Source organism: Pteropus alecto, unplaced genomic scaffold (assembly GCF_000325575.1).
Source record: "Pteropus alecto unplaced genomic scaffold, ASM32557v1 scaffold94, whole genome shotgun sequence".
Lineage (NCBI taxonomy): Eukaryota > Metazoa > Chordata > Mammalia > Chiroptera > Pteropodidae > Pteropus > Pteropus alecto.
The window spans coordinates 14,063,588-14,069,850 of NW_006437736.1; positions in this window are offsets into that span (position 1 = coordinate 14,063,588).

The following is a 6,263-nucleotide window of genomic DNA, read 5'->3' on the forward strand; positions in this document are numbered from 1 at the left end:
GGAGAGCAGAGAACTTTTTATATTGTCAATAAAGACATGACCAACTACCATCTACCATCACCATCATTTCATAAAAGAATTAACATTTATAACACCAAAAGGTGGGAAGGTTATACTCTCAGAACTATATTCAATTTAAGAACTGGATAAATTTAATTTCAGGAAAAATACTACCTGTCCTTTCTTTTCTCAGTGAACAATTTGTTCTAGTGTGGCAGGGCTATGAAACCACTGAAGTCACTGCCCTTGCAGGGAAAAAAACAGCTGCTTACCCAGCCCTGCTTTACCACTGGGCCTTCACTTACTGCTAACTAAAATTCATATTACAAATAAATATTAAAATTTAAGAAGGGAGAAGAAGAAGTATGAAAGAAATGGTTTCTAAAAAGAGCATATAATAAGAAAATTTGTTAATGAAAAAATAAGGCATTAGGTTAGTGGACCTCTTAGCTCCCTTATAGTTCTAAGAGTCTATTATTTAATTTTTTTCTGGACTCATAAAAACCTTTTACCTGGATGTCAGCTTGTGTACTCTACTTATGCCAACTTGTCCCCCAGATTTAAAAAGAAAAAGCACAGGTTTTTTGTTTGTTTGTTTGTTTGTTTGTTTATGTCATGCCTTTTGTTCGAAAGCACTCCATGGCTACCAATTGTCAATGAAATATAATCCAAACTATTTAGCCTGGCATTCAAGGCCCTCCTCAACCTGGTCCTAACCCGTATTTCCCACAATTCTCTGCCTCCATAAAACAATCGATATCACTTGAATAGGTGCCCTTTTTTCTATAATGGTTTCCCCCATTTCATTTAGACAAATAATCATTGAGCTTATTGAGCATCTTCTATGAGCCAGACTATGTATTAGATACTTCAACAAGTTCATAGATGAATCAGGCTCAGGCTCTTTTAGAGTTACTGCCCATCCCAGGTTGCCCAGGATGCCCAGGAATATCTTGGATTTAGCACTAAGAGTCTCCCCTCCTGGAAAGCCCCTCAGTTCTGGGAAACTGAGACAATTGATCACCCTAACCCCTGCCCACAAGTAATTACTAGGATCTTAAGATCCCTTTTAACTCAGAAACTCTGCCTACATGCATGTTCTTTTCCCCAACTTTCTTCCAAAGTAATTATTTGGATTGCCCTAACAATTAGCATAGTAGCAAAGACTATTCTCTAGCAATGCTTTCATGTTTGTGCCACCTCCTAAATTATGAACTCCTGGAAACAGAAATATCTTTCCAGGACTCCATAGTGCCTACTAGTGCCTTATATATTGTAATTATAAAATGAATGTATGTTGAATTGAACAGTGGAGAAGTTGGACAAATTAATACTTTGGGCTTCTTTTTTTCTTTAAAAACTTCTTAAAGTAAAATACATATGGAAAAATGTTCACTCGGATGATTGTTTGTACAAAGTTAACAGCACCCAGACCAACTCACAGATCACAGAAACCCTAATGTCCTTTCCCAGTCACAACAACCCAAAGAGTAACCACAATCTAGATTTATGACACCATAGATTAGTTTTGCCTGTTTTTGACCTTTATAGAAACAGAATCATTCAATATGGTCTCTTTTGCACCTGGTTTCTTTCAATTTCATGACATTCATCCATACAGTTGCATGTCTCTGTAATTACATTCACCCTTGTTATACAATATTCCGTGGTGTGAATATACCACAATGTATGTAGTCATTCTTCTCTTAATGGACATTTGGATTGCTTCCAGTTTGGAGCTATTATGAATACTGCTGAGATGAACATTCTGGCACCTATTTTTTGATGAACACATGAATGCATTTCTGTTGAGTGTATACCTAGAAGTGGAATTGTTGGGTCATAGGGTAGGCATATGTTCTGTTCTAATAAATATTGCTCAATAGTTTTCCAAAGTGATTGCACTAATTCATCAGTTTACACTCCCATTAACAGAGTTTGGGATACTCCACATCCCCTCCCATGTCAGCCATTCTCTTTCTTTTTCCTCCTCCATTTGAACCATTCTCCTGGGTCTATGGTACAATCTCATGTGGTTTTAATTTGGATTTCCCTGGGGATCTATTCAGTTGCATACCTTTTCATGTGTGTATTGTTCATTGGGCTACTTTCCTTTTGGGAAGTGCAGTATAGATAGACCTTAAAAAACAAAACAAAACAAAACAAAACCTTTCACTACTGACTCAACCCTTTACCAAAGGCCACGTTATTATAGTGATGCTCCAAATATGTTCAGGAGAGAACAATCCCTCCAAAACACCTTTGCGTTCTGTCTTTTGGGGCCCTCCCCTTCCCTGGATAACACCAACGAGGCAGAAGAGGGCGACCTGTATTACTCGTAACCCCAACACCCTACAGAGTTCTTTGCAGGAGGCGAAGGAAACGGCATTGGGTTTTTCTTCTTAAGAGTGAGTGCTACCTTGGCCTCTAACCCCCGACTGGCTGGCCCAGCGGCGACAGCTGGGAGCACTAACTCAGGGCGGGGGGCGGGGGCGAGGAGGCGGTGAGGGGAAACGGGTATCTCTTAAAGCAGAAACGCCAACACCCTCTTAACAGCGACGTTGAGGATGGTGGGGCCCGGAACTGTTTCCCCTGGAAAGGGTTCCCCAAACTCTTTGTCCGAAGACGCCTGAGGGGGCGCGGGGTAGGACGGACAGCGGCAGGCGGGGCTGGTCTGTTAGGTGTGAAGGTGAGAGGTCCGGGACCAGCCGCGCGGGCCGGGACTCGCGAGCCGCACCCTCGCTCACATCGCGGGCAGCGCATGCGTCTTGCTTAAGGAGGGAGCCGGATAAACTGAGTCACGTTTTCCTACCACGTCAACGGATCATTCCAAACAGAATCCTTGGCATTTCGGAGCAGCGCGGGGGTCCTAACGGCTGTTCTGCGGGCCGGCGGAAGCGCAGTGGCGCCGTCACTGTCACTCCCGGGCGCGGCGGCCTGGAACCAGCCGGAGAGGTGTGGGTGGCCCCGGAGATGGGCGGTTGAGCGGAGCCTCAGGGCCCAACCGCAGTTGCCCGGTCCGGGTGGTGGGTGCGCAGCGCTGTCCCGGTGGCCGGCAGGTGGGAGGAAGAGCATCGGAGTTGGGCTCCGGTAGAGGTGGGTGGTAACTCAGAGTTGGGCTGGGCTAAGAGCGAAGGGGTCCTGCGGCTCTAGAGAAACTAACGAGAAGCCTCAGAGTATTGGAGAGAATATTTGTTATTTCCTAAGCGCCTACAGTTTCCCAAGCCCTGTTCTAGGTGCTGGGGATCCCACAGTGACCGAAGTGGACAATGGCCCTGACTTCCTGGAGCTTATATTCCAAGAAAGGGACAGACAAGAAAATGAATGGCTGTATGATAAAATGCCACACAGTGATAAATCTTATGAAAGAAATATACAGTATGGAATGTGGAGAGGACTGGTATATTAAATTGAGGGAAGGAGAAGGGGTGGGTCTGAGAAGGCCTTTCTGAGAAAATATCTTGACCAGAGACCTGAGGGAAAAAGTGAGGGAGCCCTCGAAAAGTGATCCAGGCAGAGGGACTGGGACTAAGGAAAAGGGAACTGTGTTGGCCTTGAAAGATATCTACCAAAAGTTTAAATGCTGTGCAGATGACATTATCTTTGTACGTTTTGCAAGATGAAAATTGGAATTTTCTTAGAAAGTTATGGGTCATTCGTTCAGTACTGAATTCATTCAGTGCTTGATTCCTGAAGTCTGAGAGAAGGGGGGTAAGCCCAAGGGGCCTTGGTAAAATATTATTAATTTTGTCTCAGTTGAATACATTGACCAAATTTAGAATTTCCATTGGTTTTTCATGAAGAGTTCATCTGAGTTAATTTTACAAATAACTAAGTAGCAACTCACTTTTTAAGAAAAGTATGTTTATTTGAGTTAAAAGAGTTGTGGGTTTGTTTGCTTTTGTCTTTTTTCCCCCCCAAATGAAGACAACCTAGAAGACAAGAAGTAGCAGACAGAGGAAAGTAGATAATGAAACTGGGAATGAGAAGGTTATAGAAAGAAATGAAAAAGAAATGTATTAAGGAAGCTGTGGAATAGTCAAAAGAATGGTCTGTTCTAATTCTCCTCCTTTATACAAACTCAGGAAATAATACTACTGCTTCAACGTACAGCATCTCTACTGATCCTCAAAACCATCCATCCAAGTCAGGAGAGCTGATAGAGGAGGAAACAGCCTCAGACTAGATAACTGGTTCAGCGGAATTATGATTTCTCACTCCACTGCAGCTCACTGAAGCAATTTACGCTAAGGTGAAGCTATGAGGAGGTGGCTTATTTAAAATATTTTAAATTTTATATGGCAAAATAAGCCACATTAAATTACAGGAGTTTATGACAGCAGGATCATCTAATCCAATCTCTGCTCATTTTGCTGATGCGGAGAGAGTGCTTGTCGGTGACCGAGCAATGACTCAAAATATAGAAGTTCTCTTTTCAGTAGGTGCAGCTCTTTTCCTTTTCTTTCCTCAGAATCGTTAACTTGATAAAATTTTTCACACTGGCTATTGAACAAGTGGAAAGAGCTTTGTTGAGGACCCCAGAATTGAGTTAATCTAAGACATTAGAGTTATATGAGGTTTCACCTGCTTCCACAAGTATTTATTTGTGTACCCATTGGATAGGGGGCTAAGTCACAGCCTCTTAAGGAGCTTAAGTAGATAGAGCATGTAAATAACTAGCCAATTACAATTTACAGGAAGCAGTATCTTGAAGAGGAATTGGAAGGAGAGGCAATTCTTAGTATAGCGGAGAAATGGAGAGGAACAAACAGGATGTGAGTATTGAGAATGTATGTAAGATTGGTATCAAATTGTCTTGTCATAGTTATGCTAATAACCACAATACCTATCATCTTCCTAAACTTTTGTTATCTTGATGATGTGTGACATACATACATAAATGGTGGCAGGAGAGACTATTGCTGCCAATAGACTATGAATATTCCCATGTTCTCTTCACAATTAATTAGTACTTGCCATTTGTGGCATTTTGTGCTTTAATATTATCAAGAATAATAAGAACGACAAAATATCTGTGTTCAGCATCGTAATTGCAAACAGGCATCGGTAAAATTATGCACAACTGGTCTTGAGGGAATCTCCTTGAAAAGAGCAATGACGTTTAGGTGTGAAGCGTAATATTGAGTACTACATGAATATGCGCAATAATAAGAGCTGTTTTTATAGAGCAGGCTCTAAAGTGTAACAGAGTCATACTACTTGCAAAGCATTGTGATGAAGATCCACAGAAAAGTATTAACTAACGTTAGTGCCTTTGGAATGGGATGGGGGTAGGGTAGGCACCATCTGGTGGCTAAATTATGTATTGCCTGAAGTCAAGGGTTTACCACACATGATCACATCCAGAAAGACTTTAAGTAAGCTTTTTCTTTGGGAATATGCTGGTATCTTGACTGGCTGTCATCTCAGAGTGCCAGATTTTTTCCTGAACTTTTTAATGGTCCATACTAAAGGAAGCAGAACTGGAAGAAGAGCAGGTGATACAATTGCTCTTCCTCAGCACATTGTGCAAAAGATCCATCTTTTGGAAATTCTAAAAAAGTCAACACATTTTTAAAGATGATTCTTTTGCATGACAATTGTTAAGACTGCTTTGGAAATACATTTAGAGGAAGCACTGAAAGAGCAAGATATGAAACAGGCATTAGTCAGAGTGATCCTTTTTTAAAATGTTCACTCCTCTGCCAATTATGAGCAAAGCCTCTATGCTCCCTGCCCACCCCAGTTTCCAAAAGCTCCCCCTGCTGCATATTTATTTAATAATTAGATAAGACTAGAACCTACTTTGTTTTCCATTTCAAAAAACACAAGATAGTCTATTTCTGTTATTTGTGGGCTTCTTAATTATTCCAATTGTCATTATTAAGATATCATATATCATTGTTTTTGTTTTATTTTAAAAGCCTGTGAAATATCCCAATAATACAGAAATTAAAGGACAGTGTCCCTTTACTTTTGGTGGGAATTAAGGATAAGTATAGGTTAAGATGGTTGTTGCTATTGTTACTGGCATTAAAAACAGTGAATTTACTTTTGACAAGGTCATTTTGACATAGCCGGATACAAATGGCTGTAAAAGTTTGTCCTGTATCATACCTGTTAGCCACACACTATAATTAGCTCTTTGGATGACATCTATCTTTGCCGATTATTGTGACAAATTAGATAATATATTTTATTCTAAGCACTTAGCAAAGTATTTGGTGTCAAGGGAAAAACTCAATTTTTTCCTTCCTATGTAG